Source organism: Octopus bimaculoides, chromosome 2, assembly GCF_046866305.1.
Source record: "Octopus bimaculoides isolate indiv1 chromosome 2, ASM4686630v1, whole genome shotgun sequence".
In the NCBI taxonomy this organism is placed as follows: Eukaryota; Metazoa; Mollusca; class Cephalopoda; order Octopoda; family Octopodidae; genus Octopus; species Octopus bimaculoides.
Window position 1 is genome coordinate 135,999,115 of NC_142929.1, and position 18,462 is coordinate 136,017,576.

Below are 18,462 nucleotides of genomic sequence, written 5' to 3' on the forward strand. Positions count from 1 at the left end.
TTACCGGAAAATGTAGATTTTCGAATTGCAGAAATATTTTAGTAGAACATGTACACTAGAAGCAAAAGGGTAACCTGGAATATCCACATTTCAAGAAATTAAATGAATATTAGAAATTCGCAGCTGAAACTTGATATCTCATCAAGTTAATATTTTCGATATTTGCTGTTCTTTTATCATCTTACTTGTTTCAGTCATTGGACTGTGGTCGTGCTGGGGCACTGAGGAGTTTAATCAATCAAATGAATGCCATATATTAAAAAAAATTTAGTCTATCAAATAATTACCATACTTCAGCGTTTTTCAAACTTTTTTGTCGCAACCCATTGAAGGGTTTGAAAATGAGAATATCTGAAATAAAATTGACTGCTCTCACAAGCGAGAATACTAAAAATGAACCCGATCGCTCTAAAAAATAATCCAAATATATATATATATATATATATATATATATATATATATATATATATATATATATATATATATATATATATATATATATATATATATATATAGAGAGAGAGAGAGAGAGAGAGAGAGAGAGAGTGAGCGGTGAAGGGAGAGGGGGTGAAATACTAATACAGTGAAGGAAAAGTAGTGAGAGTAATAGCCGTGACGGAGGAAGTGAGAGAGAGTAATGACAATGAGAAAGACGAAATGAAGTGGCAAGGAGAGCGTCGTATGAATGAGAAAGGAAGAGGTGATAGATGAATAACGAAGGAAGGTGTGAAAAAGCCGATAAACAGCGTTTGAAGTGTGAGTAAATGTGTGTGTAAAAGAGAAGTATGTTTGCGCGCGCGTGTGTGCAGAATTGAAATGGGATTTTAATGTTCAATGCTGTTAATGTTCAACGTGAGTAAATGTATGTGTGCGCATGTATAAGAGAACTATGTGAAACTTTACATATACATGTAAAGTAAAAACAAAAAACGGAAAAATAATCCAGAATCCTTGTCAGGTACTATATAGATCCCAAAGTCTAGTCAGTTCATGCCAGTCACGAGGCCAAACATCCCTGAAAGTTTCATCCGAATCCATCCAGCGGTTCTTGAGATATCTTGTCCACAGACAAACAACTGAAAACAATATCTCCGCCTTCGCTAAGGCGGAGGTAATAATAACCCTTTCTACTATAGGCGCAAGGCTTGAAATTTGGTGGAGGGGGGTAATCGATTACGTCGACCCCCGAAAGGATGAAAGGCAAAGTTGACCTCGGTGGAATTTGAACTCTGTACGTAGCGACAGATGAAATAACGCTAAGCATTTCGTCAGCGTGCCGACGATTCAGCCATCTCACCGCCTTACTACTACTACTACTACTACTACTACTACTACTAGTAGTAGTAGTAGTAGTAGTAAGCATCCGTCGGTCTCGAGAGGCCATAGATCTGCGCCCAAAGAAGTCGTGTCAGCTGCTGATAGTAGTGCAGCGCCTGCTGTGACCGAACAGGCCCACAGGGGAGTGGCAGTCGAGCATACAGCGACTGCATTTGAATGAGCTCTCTGCCGGTGCTGATGATTTTTACTTCCGTCGTGTGCGCTTTTCTTTGAAAGCGAATACCTGTTTTTTCTTCCACTCTCTTCATTCCCTTTCGCAGTAATTGTCTCCAGCATGGGTGATCATTTGCAATCTCCTTCCATCTCAAGAGACTTCATGTCCCTCTTGCAGACATCTTTGAAAAGAAGATGAGGCCAGCCAATTCCCCATACAAGAGGTCTTTTGGAATCCTTCTGTCTGACATGCGATGAGCATGATCGAACCGGCGCAAACGACGCTGCTGAGCAAGATGTGTATGCTGGGTATCTTGGCTCGGTTGAGGACTACTACTACTACTACTTAATAATAATAACAAAGACCAGGAAATAGAGGTAACTCTAATGTGGAGCCTATCATAGTAGGCGCATTAGGTATGGTAAAAAAAAATATTCAGACAAATACATAACAAAAACACCAGGACTTACAAGTTTCCTACGTAAAGCACTTTCAATACAGTGAAAATAAGAGCATCACAGCGAACCACAGCACATACCCAAGACACACACAGCTACACTCGGTTGTGCTGTGAAAACACGTGATAGAAATAAGACTACTGAATAATAATAATGTCAAATGTTTTGGTGAATGACTTTGGCCCACTCTATATGTGTGCGTGTATGTGTAAGAAATAAGTTTAAAATAATGGTCGTTACATACTTTCTTTTATTGGAGCAAATTTGGCTTACAGCTGTTTCCAGTAGTCATTATAGGTTCATTTCTGATAAGTTTACTCAATTGGTCTATTGATCAATTAAGGAAATTTGAACGGCCTAAGAAAATTAATGCTTCTTTCATAAGAGCCATTTCTGGTTAAAACCAGAAATGGCTCTACATCCAGAGCGTACGAAGGCTCCACGATGTAGAGTTACTTCAATTTTAATATATGGTCTCAGATCAAGTCACTTTGAGACTGTGAATGGAAACTGAAGCATGTACATCGTGGAACAGACATTCTAGCCATTTAATCACGCGATCACTTGATCGACCGAGTTATAGGATGTTATACATCGCTAGTTACAGTGTGCTTTGCATCGTTTTAATTTTCGAATGATGCCACCTCGCCGCACAGCTGAGTGAACTGTAACAATGTGAAATGAAGCTTTTTGCTCAAGAACACAACTCGCTGCCCGGCTCGGGTATCGAACTCACAATCTAGCAATCGTGAGTTCAACACCATAACCACTACGTCATTGCTTTCACAACCATTTAATAATACACAAAATCTGTTATACTTACTTTAATTTTATTACATGAGTTGCCAAAATTTTCGTCTCACAACTGCAACCTTGTGACTGGTTCATTTGCAGTAGAACTGTGTCAGAGACCAGGTCAAAGTTATGCGACGAAAATTTTGACATATCAAATAAATTCAGAGTGAATTTAACGGCTTCATCTTTACTCATTATTGTCTCGAGTCTCTGACAAAAACGGCCGGTTATCTGGTTTCCATGGCGTATAAGTGACCGAGATCAAGACATTCCCCTTGGACGGAACGCCGGTAATAAAGTCGCAGAAAAAAAAGTCACAGTAATAAAGTCACAATTTTGGCTTGGAACAAAAAGTCACAACTTATGGGATCCGGACAAAACTCTGCTAGGACACTACCACCCCAGGACAAAATACCTCTAGAACAAAAACTCCTCGGACACCCCCCCCCCCCGGGCAAAACCCATGTGACTTTCTTTTACCTGGATTCGAGACGCCAGTCCTTTGCAGGGTTAAACTCACTTTTAGCTGAGTGAACTGAAACGACGTGAGACGAAGTGTTTTGCTCAAGAATACAACACATCGTCCGGTCCAGGAATCGAAACCATGATCTTGCGATCGTAAGTGCAACACCCTAACAACTAGGCCACGCACTTTCACAATTTATGAGTTAAATGGTTTCTCTGCGAGGCAATTGTAATACTTTTATTCATTGGTTTTCCTAACTTTGAAGACAACATATCCAGTCTTTCAACATGGATAAACGTTTAAGAGATTCAAAACATGGTTTACTGTTACTTCTTTTAACTACAGATTTTATGAAGTCATTGAAACTAATTTGACATAACTCTACTTCTGTACTTTACAGAGACATCCATCTTGTCTTCGCGATATGACTGTTTTATCTTTTACTTGTTCAATCGGACAAATCGCCCCCAGTACTTACTTTTAAGGCTGCTACTCATTATTGCGGTCGCTTTCTCTCACTAAGTTATGGAAACGTAAACCAACCAAAGCACCGTGTAGTGGGACCGAACCTGGAAGTGCTAGAATTAATAATATACTTCAGGCTCATATTCATACCTCGTTTTATTTCATTTATTTCTAATGTTCGTTTATTTAGTAACACAATATGTTTATATAGCTGAAATACCTACCGTTTTATTTTGCTTAATATAAAATAATTTCAATTGCAGCGTAGAAGGTGTTTATAAGCCATTTAAAAACGCACGAAAATCGTTAGATTCACTTCAACATTTAAATTTAATTTGTCATATTTTCGTCGCTTTGAAACCGCGACAAAATTCCGTGCTGCCTAAAATAATTTCATTTAATGAGAAAAAGCAGAATTTGTTTCTTCGAGTCATACGCAGTTAAAATAGGCCAATTTTCTTCGCTCAGAATGCTAACCAAAATACTAGCATAGGAAAATAGAATACATATAATTATAATATAATATTTTGAATTGTCAGGGCGTTTTATGGTGATCATATATATTACTGATTAGTGTTTCGAATAAACATTGTAATATGCAAATTGCACCAATGAATAACAACAGGCCATCATGACTTCTTACGAACAGTCATTTCCACACAACTGTCTCTGACTTATGTCAGAGTGAGTCGTTAATTTTCCGTGTGACAGTTGCAGATTCCAACTTTGTTGTATTCTCAAGATTAAAATTATCTTTAAGCTTGCCAGCATTCTATAAATGAATGTTGGGTTCAATGCTGCCTTAAGACATGATTACTCTTGGCAGTTGTCCAGGGACCTCATGAGCCTGGATGGCACAATTCTGATCTATGTATATTCTTTGGCTTCTTGTCAATAAACATGTATTATGGGACCAGTGCTCTGATTTGCCCTCGGGCAAATCAAATGGTGCTAAAACGGTCTTGGTTTGGGTTATCACTATCGACGAATTGCAGATGAAATTGTGTGCTATGTATTTTTTGTATGTATAACAATTTATTACAATCGTTTATGGAACTTAACTTTAATATGCTGTATCACAGTCGTTTCAAGCATGTATAGTGTATTGCAGCAACTGTAAAGATATTTGTTGCGTGTGTGTGACAGATTGCTAATTGGTCAGTACGGCAGTCGCTGAAATTGGTGTAGTCGTAAGTGATGGAGATATCTGTGTAGAAAAGTAACTTGGCTCGCGTGTTGAAATGGTGATTAAACTAGGTCAAAATGCTTTCTTGTATCAGTAGCAAAATAGATGGCTAAGAGCGTGAATGAATTCTGAGTTTAAACAGGTTATTAAATGAGATATAGGTCACAAAAAGTTGAGTAGAACCTTCGAAACGGCTTTCTGTCTCCATCGTAGATAAAAAAGGAAAAAATGATTACAAGATTGTTAGCAATAAGAACAAAGCAAAGCCAAAACCTAAACCAAGCAAACTGAAAGGTTAGTAGACGGATCGCGGCAAGATTTCCCGTTATAACATACCATAATAATAATGGCATTACTCTTCTCCAAAATGCTCTCTCTCTCACATACTGCCCAAACACCATGCATTACATTGCTATCAGCTACAAGTAATGGCACAAGTGCTTTCTCAGATTAGGCCGCAGTAAGTGTTAATGGAAACGTTATGAGCGGAGCCATAAGTAAATAGGTGGAAGGTGTTATTAACCATTTTTCATTTGTTTGTGGTGTCCTCTATACAAAGGTCCCACGTTCGTAAAAAGGCTAAAGTAAAATAAGCTAAATCAGAGGAGTCGAAAAGCCGAAATATATGAACGTAATTCAAATTCAAAGGAATGAATAAAACTACGTAAATATGTCAGTTAGCAAGCGATGTTTGTGAAAATATAGCTCTGTACTCACACAAACTATTTGGATTTCGTAAACAAGACAATTAGAGAATGCTAGTCATCAAATGTGTGTGTGTGTGTGTGTTAAATTAAGGATGTTATTAACAGAAATAAAATGACTGACAAAGCGGATGAAACTTTCGTCAAAATGCATCATTATTTCCGTTGATTTTACGTTTTACTTATCTATTTATTTCTATATTAAAAAAGAAAAAAATGCCGGAAACATATTTTAGCATGGATGGTAATGGGTGGGACTAGTTAAATGACGGAATGGGTTGCGTATTCTAAAAAGTTTAAGATAAACAAATGTTATAAAAAAAAACATACAAAAGTAGTTTATCGCATGTAATGACGATCATAAGAGGGATGGGGATAAAGCTGACGGCATCGACGATAAGAACGATGACATCAACAACAATGAGGATGATGCTGATGACGGTGATTGTAATAATGTTAAGAAGGGAAATAACTCCGATGCAGAAAAATCTCAAAATCTGTTTAATGCAGATGTTACAATATCATTGAAATAGGTTAATGGAAATGCTATCATATATCAACCTGTTGCACTCAGAAAGTTTTTTTTTTTTTGCTTTTTAAGGTTTAGTCAGAGAAAAAAATAAAAGAAACATTGAAAGATGTTTGGTGATAATAAGGAAATGATAATGTCACGAAGGACAGAGTTTATAAGTTCATTGTTCATTATCAAAAGCTTGCTGAATCGTAATTTCAAAACATGGGTGAAAAGAAAAAAGAAAGATGACAGAAAAAGAGTTTAAGAGATCAAAGGGTTAGCGATCTGGAGTTGTTTTGACATACAATTGTCCTCTGGTGAGGTAGTGAATTTCATCATCATCATCGTTTAACGTCCGCTTTCCATGCTAGCATGGGTTGGACGATTTGACTGAGGACTGGCGAACCAGATGGCTGCACCAGGCTCCAATCTGATTTGGCAGAGTTTCTACAGCTGGATGCCCTTCCTAACGCCAACCACTCAGAGAGTGTAGTGGGTGCTTTTATGTGCCACCGGCACGAAGGCCAGTCAGGCGGTACTGGCAACGGCCACGCTCAAAATGGTGTATATTACGTGCCACCTACACCGGAGCCAATCCAGCGGCACTGGCAACGATCTCGCTCGAATGTCTTTTCACGTGCCACCAGTACAAGTGCCAGGAAGGTGACACTGGTAAACTTTTTGGTGACCAAAATTAGCTCTCAGATTTTAGATTCTAAACCAGGTATCAGCAATTTCTTTTCTTTTTGTAAAGACTCACTTTTAATTTGTTTTCTTTTATATTTGCCCATGACCGGCATATCTTCTAATATATAAAATAGAGATGTCTGTGTATTCGCTTTTCACGTGAAATCGACTTCACCAAATGCTTCCATACTTGTGATGCATGAATAATTTGACCTCGGATAAATGTTAGGCTCTTCATTTGATTTTTTTTTTATTAAAAATAAATAATATTGCTTTATATTTATGATTCACTTCTTTAAAAAGGTTCCTCAATGTCAACTTCCGGTATCGACGTAACAACGGCAAAAAGCTTCACTCTCTAATTTGACGTTTTTGTACCAAATGCTTACATACTTGTGATGCAATGTCAACTTCTGGTATTGACGTAGCAACGGCAAAAAGCTTCACTCTCTATTTTGACATTTTTGTGTATTCGCTTTTCAAGTGAAATCAACTTCACCAAATGCTTCCATACTTGTGATGCATGAATAATTTGACCTCGGATAAATGTTAGGCTCTTCATATTTATGATTCACTTCTTTAAAAAGGTTCAAAATATTTACTAAGTCCACAAATTTAAACATTCTGTACAAGAGCTTTTATTTATACAACTTTTTCATTTCATGTTTATTTCATTCATTCTTCGCAATATTCTCTCTCAACCCCTGTCTCTCTCTCCCTCTCTCTCTCTCTCTCTCTCTCTCTCTCACACACACACACAACACACGCGCGCGCATACACACGTGTGTCTTTGTAAATATGTTTGTATACATTTATGTATGTGTGTGTTTGTAAGAGACAGAATGTGAGTGAGTCAAGGGGTGTGTTGTCATATGCATCCATCATTTTTGGATGTATATATATATATATATATATATATATATATTTTATATATACTAGCAGAGGCACCCGACGTTGCCCGGAAATGAAATTGTTGCTTGGTACTTGGAAACTTTTACGAAAATTAAAATGGAGATTAAATGAAAAAAATGATTTACGTGAATATCCTCACAAGAGTAATTGAAATAAATGGCGATTGTGGAACCCCCCACGCACGCACGCACACAGTATTACACATCAGATGAAATGGACGTGTATGTGTGTGCGACAGAGAGAGAGAGAGTGAGAGAGAGAGGTTTGTTGTTATGTATACGTACATGCATAAATATGCATACATCTTTGTGTGTGTGTGCGTGTGTATGAGAGAGAGAGAGAGAGAGTAAATACTACATACACACCACTCTCTCACAAACACGCACACATACATCCAAAAATGATGGATGCATATGACAACACACCCCTTGACTCACTCACACTCTGTCTCTTACAAACACACACATACATAAATGTATACAAACATATTTACAATAAGCAACAATTTCATTCCCGGGCAACGCCGGGTGCCTCTGCTAGTATACCATATATCTTACATGTAAAAAATATCCCCGTGTATTCTCCACCATTTCTTTCACTAGCAAAAATTAAACAATTCATGATTTAAAGACTATTTAAAAGTTATCAATGGTTCAATGACCCACAAATACACTAAATTTTAAACTTTTCAGAACCGTTCTGATGCCTACAGAGAACAACATCTCAGTGAACCATTTGTTGGCTGCAGCCCACCTCCTGCTGGCACCTATTCTCAACTTTGCACTATAAGTTGATACAAATGGTGATTGGTCAAAAAACAGCCAATGAAGTACTAAAAGCAAAAATTAATCAGTAATTCATTGAAAGCAAAGCTGTTTGATGAACCACTTTTAGGAACAAAACGATAATTTAAGCATGATTGAATGAGCTGCAAGACAAAATATTTATGCAAGAAATACATCTTATATGAAATGAACATTTTGTTACTGTTTATATCCTTTTATCACCTCGAAATAAAAAAGAAAAAAACAAAGAACTTTATTTCTCAACACAGTTGACCAAAAGTGTTACTCCTTCTTCATCCCCCACCGCCTATCTAAAAGAAAACAACAAAAAATTCTCCCAATTGCTTTATCTTCTTCCAGCTATGCTACTGTGTGTGTCGTCATCATTCAACATCAACTTTTCCATGCTTGCATGGCTGAGATGGAATTTATTGAAGCGGAATTTCTATGACTGGAGGCCCTTCCAGTCAACACTCTTCACCTGCTTTCAAGCAAGATAATATTTCTCCATGGTCAGACATGTTTTTCATGAAACACTGGAAACGAACACCAATTGTATGATGGTGATGCTTATTTATAACCATCACATGATGTCATGATAAGGGTATATACAAATGCACACAACACACACACGTGTGTGCGTGTGTGTGTGTGTGTGTGTACTTACACACCCATAATGAACTTCTTTTAGATTCCATCTACCAAATCCACTCACAAGGCTTCTTGGTCAGCCCTTGGCTATAGTAGAAGACACTTGCCCAAGGTGCTGCATGCTGAGACTGAACACTGAAACTACATGTTTCAGAAGAAGCTTCTCGGTCATACACCAACACTAGAAAAAGTGGGATACATTTAAAACTATTCCTCTCTACCACAAGGAAACCACTGTCTCTTCTAAATCCTGGCATCAATGAAAAAAACTAGAAGAAAGAGAAGAATGGCATTCACTGGAACTTGTTAGACTAATGGCGATTGTTTGTATTTGCAAGAATCAACTTTATAATAAACACTTAAAGGGTGTATGTTTTTCATTCATATCAATTCACCTAGTTTCTTCTTTGATAAAGAGAGCTGCTCAAAATGTTATTTACTACTTCCTCCTACACCACAACATATAACTATGCAAATTTCAATCACAATCTACAGAAAGGATGGTTGAGAACAGAGTCGTAGGTAGCTATTCATCAATGTACACTAAGTTCACTGTGGCTACTTTTAACAGCCTCATACAAAGCCAGGATTGTTCTTGCTACTAATACTCCTGCATATAGCATTGAATAAAATTACATCAATGTAATACTAAAGATGGCCTTTTTCTTTCTTATCATTGCTTGAGGATATCAAATAATTACATAGAATTGATTTATTATGTTGACACAAAGACTTAAATTAGTAATGGTAGAGAATGGTTGACTGAATAGACACCGGTACATGACTAGTACTTATTTTATTGAAATAAGGGGATACAAACATAGCTGAATGGTTAAAAAGTTTGCCTTGCAATAGAGAGGTTCTGAGTTCAATCTTGCTACATGGTATCTTGAATATATATCTATAATCATAGCCTCAGGTTGACTCATCCTTTCTAAGTGAAATTCAATAGATAGGAGCCTTTTTGAAAGGCTGTTGGGTGGATTGTTCCTAGGGTCTTTACACATTGTGTCATGCTGATTTATTACGCTAAGGCAGTGTTTCTCAACCCTTTTACCCTTGTGTAATCCTTAAAATAAATCACATGTCTCAAGGAACTCCTGCACAAAAAAAAAATTATGTGTCATATCTTTCTCATATTTTTTCATCATAGTTCATATGGTAAATATCATATATATATATCATCATCATCATATCATCGCTTAACGTCCATTTTCCATGCTGGCATGGGTTGGATGGTTTCACTGGGGTCTGGGAAGCCAAGAGGCTGCACCAGGCTCCAATTTGATCTGGCAGTGTTTCTACAGCTGGATGCCCTTCCTAACACCAACCACTCTGAGAGTGTAGTGGGTGCTTTTTACATGCCATCAACACAGGGGCCAGAGTAGGCTGGCATCGGCCACATTTGGATGGTGCTTTTACATGCCATCAGCACAGGAGCCAGTCACACAAAAGGTATGCCTTGGCACTTGCCACCATCTATATCTCTCTCTTCCTTTACTCAACCATCCCATTTATATTCTGATCCTTGTTCCTTGTGAGTATGCCCAGCATTTTGCCACCATCTCTATCCTGCTGTCTCTCAGTCTCTCTCCTTCTCTTGCACTTCCCTCAAGTTGCTTAATCATGTATCTCTTCTCAGTAGCATACCTGTTTCTGTCTTCTTTCTTGATCTCTCTCTCCCTCCAGCCAGGTAACCTTGTACCTCTACAGCAAGACACCTGTTTCTGTCTCTCTATCTTGCCATAACCTTTCATCATCTGACACAAGGATCACCTTCTCCAATGCCTCCTCTCCTCACAAATGATTTTCTGTCTTGCAAGTTACTTGGTGACCCTGTCAATGTAGGTGCCACTTAAAAAGCATTGAATCCACACATTATAGTGGTTGGTGTTTGGAAGGGTGTCCAGCTGTAAAAAAACTTGCCTGTTCTTGTGCAACATAAAAAGCACTTAGTCCATTCTGCTGAGTGGTTGGTGTTAGGAAGAGCGACCAACTGTAAAAATCCTGCCAAAACAGTTACAGAAGCCTGGTGCAGGCTCCTGCCTGGCCAGTTCCTGGCAAACCATCCCACCCATGTCAGCATGTAAGGTGGACATTAAACAATGATGATGTTAACTAGCTCAAATATGCTGGAGGCATTTTCGAACCTGTAAGAAAGCCATTTTCTGTACTTTGCCATGGAGAAGGTTTCTTGCTGTAGATAAATAGGTGTAAATACACCAAATCCTGCTTATGCAGCTCCCTAATCAGACTGTTGAATGTGTGTATTACTGTATTTATTGCATATGTATGCAGGGATGCATGTTTGAATGTGTGTAAATGTGTGATACAACAGTGCATATGGCTTGGCAAGATGTACTATGCCTTCACAAATTGTTTTAGTTGCCTGTGATGTCACAGGCAGGCACTGACACCTTCACAGCTCCTTCACCTTTGACTCAGAGGAACATCCAGAATGTGACAGCAAGAGGGAGAAAGGGTTCCATCAGCACTTGACTAGTACTCATTAAACAACATTTGGCCCAGGATTTGAACACATGACGAGTGTCAAAATACTTGGCTCCTGATAGCTGAGTTTATCAAGTTCTAAGTTGTTATTATTAGAGCTTGGCTCATCTTTGCATACATGCTCTTTTGACTATTACGCACACAAAGCAGGCATGCTAAGCTAATATTTTTCCCTCTTGTTCTGTTAACGATATAAAAAAAGGGTTATTTTACTTGAAATACCAGAACTAATTAAATATTTGTAAACTAGCATTTCAATATCTTTGTTATTTTTATTATTGATGTTTAATATTTGATCTGCATTGCTATAGGCTTTCTGTAACACAATGATTTTCTAGATTTAATTAATTGGAAAAAGACATTAAATATGATTTTATTAATTTTCCAGAATAAATATGAAACAATACATTTCCTTGATTCTTTTGCTGTGTGGGGCAGTTCTCATTGGTAACGTATCAAACCTTTATTTATTAACATAACACTAACTCCTAAAAGAAGGTTGAAACTAAATAAAGAAAAAATACTATTCACCATCATCAACATTTAACGTCTGTTTTCCATGCTGGCATGGGTTGGACAGCTTGGCAGGAACTGGCAATGCTAGGGACCTCACCAGGTTTCTTAGTTTGATTTCGTAGGGTTTCCGTAGCCAACCATTTTACAGAGTGTATTGAGTGCTTTTTACATGACATCATCACTCACACCAATGCTTTTGTAGTGGCGCGTGTGGCCGCCATCTTGGGAAGTGCCATTGCGCATGTGCAAGGGATTTTCCGTCAGCGGAAGTACCCGGGCACGCGTGCGCAATGCAACAGGTGGAGAGAGAGCAATAGCGTTTGTCTTCTTCTCTATCTAACAGCGGTCGTGACAACACATATCTTCCAGTGCTCTCTCAACTCGATACTGATTTGTGGTCAAAGCTTCCTTGGTATTCTAGCGGCATGCCTGTTCACCCAGGAACGAAACGGCTCTACACCTACCTAGAATAAATTATTGATCTGTTGTTACCGTTATCCCTCGTGTTGTTGTATTTCTGGATTTTAATGATTAATATAAGAACTGGGGAGAGATGGCTGAGCCGTCATATCTCATCCAATTCTTATACTTTGTTTGTGGCACCTTGGTTTTAGGATCTCAGTTCTGTTATAGTGGGTGAATATTCTTGATTACAGCAATGCATCACATATCTTGGTCCTCTCTCATCTCTTTTGTAAGGTTCAGAATTTTGACATCAACCTTCAATACTTTGTCCCCTGTTTTCCTGGGTCTATTACATTTATTTAATGATCTGATATGGAAGAAGGTGCTATGCTTATAGTTTTCACGGGTTCTCAAGATGGAATGCTTTCTCCTGTTAGTCATCATCATCATCATCGTTTAACGTCCGCTTTCCATGCTAGCATGGGTTGGACGATTTGACTGAGGACTGGTGAAACCGGATGGCAACACCAGGCTCCAGTCTGATTTGGCAGAGTTTCTACAGCGGGATGCCCTTCCTAACGCCAACCACTCAGAGAGTGTAGTGGGTGCTTTTACGTGTCACCCGCACGAAAACGGCCACGCTCGAAATGGTGTCTTTTATGTGCCACCCGCACAAGCCAGTCCAGGGGCACTGGCAACTCCAGGGGCACTCAAAGGCAGAAATCATTAATATATTTGGTATTTATTTTACCAACCTCCAAAAGGACAACTAGCAAACTTGACTCTTGTCAGATATTAATTTCAAAAAATGACAGATGGAATTTATTATAAGTAATTTAGTCTGTCAAACTAGCACAGTTGTTAGCATGTGGAACAAATTGTTTTGTCTCATATGACAAATTATTCAGACTTGGCTGTGTGGTTGAGAAGCTTCTTTTCCAACTATGTGGTATCAAGTACAGTCTTACTGCATGGTACCTTGGGCAACCAAAGCCTTGAGTAAATTTGGTTGATGGAAACTGAAAGAAGCCTATTATTTAAATATTTATATATTAGCCCTGTTTATATATTTACTCTATAGGTTACATATATCATACCTTAGTACTGTGTGGACTAGATCCCCATTAATAGGCTCCTGATATTAAAGTGTTAACATGCACGGTATGCAAATTAGTAGCCTCAATTCTCTGTAGCTGCTGGAATTGTTGAATATACAAACTGATTGGCTGCTTATTTCTCAGGGATTGGTCAAATTGATGTAAATGCTTCTGACGAGAATCCTATAAGATTTGAAAATCGATTGGTGTTGTTTGTCATTTTTTAGATCTATGGAGAAATAGCTAAATTAACGCTGTTTCTATACCTACTACATAGGTTTTATATATATATATATATATATATATATATATATATATATATATATATATATAAATAAATATATATGGGTCTGGGTCTCATGTAGGCAAAGTGGCTGAGCTCCTTTCAAGTGTTGGGTCTCATGGAGGCAATGACCAAAACACTTTGGCGTTATGTCATGCTTGATAAGAAGACCCATCAAACTGAGCGAAATCACAGTTGTGGCAGATACTGGTGTCACGCAAATAGCACCCATGCTGGTGGCACATAAAAGCACCCATTACACTCTTGGAGTGGTTGGTATTAGGAAGGGCATCCAGCTGTAGAAAACCATGCCAAATCAGCCTGGAGCAGCCTTCCAGCATGCCAGCCCAATCAAACCGTCCAACCCATGCTAGCATGGACAATGGACGTTAAATGATGATGATGATGTGCGTGTGTTTACCCTTGTCTTAACATTATGTGATGGTTGTAAAGAAATATCCTTATCATACAAGCAATCTTGTTTCTTTCCCTGAAAAACATGCCTGGCTAAAGGGACATATTACCTTGCTTGGAAATAGATGAGGGTTGACAACAGGAAGGGCATTCAGCTGTAAAAAATTCACTTCAGCAAATGTCATCTGGCATGTGTGAGTTTAAAAGCGGAAGTTAAATAATATTTGTTCTAGTTCACTGCATTCTGAGTTCAAATCACACCAAAGTCGACTTTACTTTCCTTCCTCTTGAGAATTGATAACTAACTCAAGCTTTGTGAGGCAGAAACCGTGTGAAAGCCCATCTGATGGGTCATACCTGTTATTTAAAGCTGCAACCTTGTCACACACTCTGAACAAGAACTCTACATTAGAACAATGAATGACGACTATGGCTATAGTGTCCTTGCTATCCAACGTGATTGCTTTCCCAGTGGACTAATGTCAGATGTAGTTAACATTTGTGAAGGATATGGTGAACTCATTTGTCAGAGTTGGCTCAACCCACCCTGGGTAAATGCCTCTGCAAATGCAAGTAGTACAATACACACCTATGCTATGCTTAATCCATCTGAAAATGTTAAGGGGACATATGTTTGTGGGGTAGTAAGTCACGGAGGTGCTAATTCAATCACATAAGTATTTCAGTCAATCAAACAATTGAAACACTCCACATTGAAACTACCACAGATCTGTTTTCTCTACTTTCATTAAAAATAATAAATTTCAAATTTAAAGATACATGAATTCTGTTAAGTTTTCTTGGATTTGATGATAAAGTAAGTGAAAAGAAGTCGTCGGGTTCAGATGTCAAAAATAGATGTAAATTTTTCTTATTTATTTTAATTTGACTTGATGTTCTTAATTGGTATAATTTTATGTTAGGTTTTTATATTCATCATCATCATCGTCGTTTAACGTCCGCTTTCCATGCTATCACAGGTTGGACAGTTTGACTGAGGACTGGTGAGCACCAGGCTCAATCTGATCTGGCAGAGTTTCTACAGCTGGATGCCCTTCCTAACGCTAACCACTCTGAGAGTGTAGTGGGTGCTTTTATGTGCCACCAGCACGAGGGTCAGTCAGGCGGTTCTGGTAACGACTACACTCAAAAGGTGTTTTTTACATGCTACCTGCATGGGAGCCAGTCCAGCAGCACTGGCAACGACCATGCTCGAATGTTGTTTTCATGTGCCACCAACACGGGAGCCAATCCATGGCCCTGGCAATGATCATGCTCAGATGTGCCTTTAACGTTCCACTGGCACGAGTGCCAATCAGGTGGTACTGTTATCGACCACGTCAGCGATTTTGATTTGATTTCACTTGCCTCAATAGGTCTTCGCAAACAAAGTTTATTGTCCAATGAATGAGATGGTACTCATAAGTGGGGTGATTACTGTGGTACTGGCCAGTTACGATATTGGTTTTATTTGACTCAGCAGCTCATCTCAAGCATATCATATCGCCCAAAGCATGAGGGGTATTCTTAACTGGACCAGACATGCATGGCTGCAATCTCACTTTAGTTGCTGGGTCTTCTCAATCCCAACATATTACCAAAGGTTTCAGTCTCCTGTCATTGCCTCTGTGAGGCCCATTGTTCGAAGGTCATGCTTCATCACCTCCTGTCATGTTTTTCTGGGTCTACCTCTTCCACACACAGCTGTTCTCATCCATACGTGACACAAGAAGATACCACTGCAATTGTCTCTCTTACACACCACATTTGATGCTTCTTGTGTCCAACTTTTCTCTCAGGGTGCTTACACTCTGTCGTGAATGCACACTGATATTACACATCCAGCAGATCATACTAGCTTCATTTCTTTCAAGCCTATGCATGTCCTCAGCATCCATGGCCCATATTTCACTGCTGTGTAGCATGGCAGTTCGCACACATGCATCATACAGTCTGCCTTTCATCCTGAGCGAGAGGCCCTTACCTGAACTTTGCCCAGGCTATTCTTATTCTAGCCGCTACACTCTCAGAGCAGCCACCCCCACTTCAGACTTGGTTGCCTAGGTAGTGGAAGCTATTAACGACTTTTAGTTCCCCTCCTTGGCATGTGATGGAATCTGTTTTCTGTACATCTTCAGTGTTTGTTGCCCCTGTGCATCCGTCACTTACAAAAACTATCTTCCTGGTTAGCCTTCCTTTGATATTACTGCACCTTTTATGTGTCCATAGCTTACATCGGATACATCGTATGGAGTTTCTATCCATGCCTCTTCTACAGATTGAGCAGGGCCATCAACCTGAAGGAATTTGGGATTTGACAGCCTTCCTATTTACTAAGGCTTTGGTTTTTGCTAGGTTAACCCTAAGGCCCTTTAATTCTAGACCTTGCTTCCACACCGCAAACTTCGTCTCTAGTTCTGGCAGTGACTTGGTTATTAGAGAAGGGCATCAGCATAGAGGAGCTCCCAGGGGCAACCTGTCTTGAATTCCTCTATTGCCTGGAGGACTATAATGAATAAGAGGGGTCTGAGGACTGATCCTTTGTGAACCCCTACTTCTACTCAGAATTCTATCATTTAATGTCTGTTTTCCATGGTGGAAAGCCAGAAAATTGCACCAGGCTTCACTGTCATTATATATATATATATATATATCATCATCATCATCATCATCGTTTAACGTCCGCTTTCCATGCTAGCATGGGTTGGACGATTTGACTGAGGACTGGTGAAACCGGATGGCAACACCAGGCTCTAATCTAATTTGGCAGAGTTTCTACAGCTGGATGCCCTTCCTAACGCCAACCACTCAGAGAGTGTAGTGGGTGCTTTTATGTGTCACCCGCAAGAAAACGGCCACACTCTATACGAATACTTTTTAATTATTATATACTTTCCACTGTTGAGATTCCCAGATTTTTAGAAAGCACAGTGAAATTAATTTATACCCTAAACTCAACTATTGTCTTTTTGATAGTCGAACACCCTGCATAGAGCTTACCTTGAGTACTGTTCCCCATTTCCAAGTTATGGCTATAGTCAGTTGTTGAACCTAGTTTGTGAAGTGGGCTAACAGAGAACTTGCTCGAAGTTCTTGACACTGGATGACACAGCAAAAGGAAATCCTGGTGTTTTCTTCCTCTCACACCATCCTACCAACAATGCAAGTTGTCTAACAATATGGAATGGTGGTGGTTTGCTAAGTAACTTATATATATATATATAATTCCAGTATAGGATAAAATCTTTATAAGAATTTATCAAGTAGTTAACGTGAAAAAACCTCATATGGGAAAAATCCATCATTTATTCCCTATAAATATATTTATTTATATAAGGGCATTACTATACATAAATGCCTCACGCTAAGAGGGACTCTAAAGTCAAACTACCATAATAAACACATTTTTACAGAAAGCAAGGGAATGCAACTCTCAAAGCTAGCCTCCTAAAAACAGACTAAATGTGTTTATTATGGTAGTTTGACTTTAGAGTCCCTCTTAGCATTTATGTATAGTAATGCCCTTATATATATATATATGACAGACACACACACATACATACATATATATATATATATATACACAGACATACATATATAATGTGTGTGGGGAGGTGTATTTGAGAGTGTATGTTTGTGCCCCCTTGTTTTCACATCATCATCGTTTAACATCTGCTTTCCATGCTGGCATGGGTTGGATGGTTTGACTGAGGAATGGCAAGCCAGGAAGCTGCACCAATCTAATCTGTCAAGGTTTCTACAGCTGGATGTCCTTCCAAACACCTACCACTCCGAGAGTGTAGTGGGTACTTTCTATGTGCCACCAGCACGGGGGCCAGTCAGGCGGCACTGGCATCGACTACGCTCAAATGGTGTGTTTTATGTGTCACTGGCATGGGAGCCAGCCAGGCGGCACTAATGAGTTTCACCTTCATACAAGTGGTGTCATTCATTTTACAGTCTTCCATGTAAATGAGTTCAGTCACAAGGAAATATTAGTTTCCTTGGAAACAAGTTAAGGTTGACAACAAGAATGGGAACCAATCATAGAAAATCTGCTTCAACAAATTCCATCTGATGCATGAAAGCATGGAAAAGTAGATGTTAAAATGATAAATATT

General features: G+C 38.8%; 1 long non-coding RNA gene across 1 annotated transcript in view; it reads left to right on the plus strand.

Moving 5' to 3' along the window:
- LOC106873485 (uncharacterized) overlaps positions 1-18,462 on the plus strand; it is a 31,582-nt gene that overhangs the window by 12,508 nt on the left and 612 nt on the right. The window contains exon 2 of the long non-coding RNA XR_001409885.3: positions 12,015-12,073. This is a non-coding gene — a long non-coding RNA (uncharacterized LOC106873485). The remainder of the gene's footprint in view (positions 1-12,014; positions 12,074-18,462) is intronic.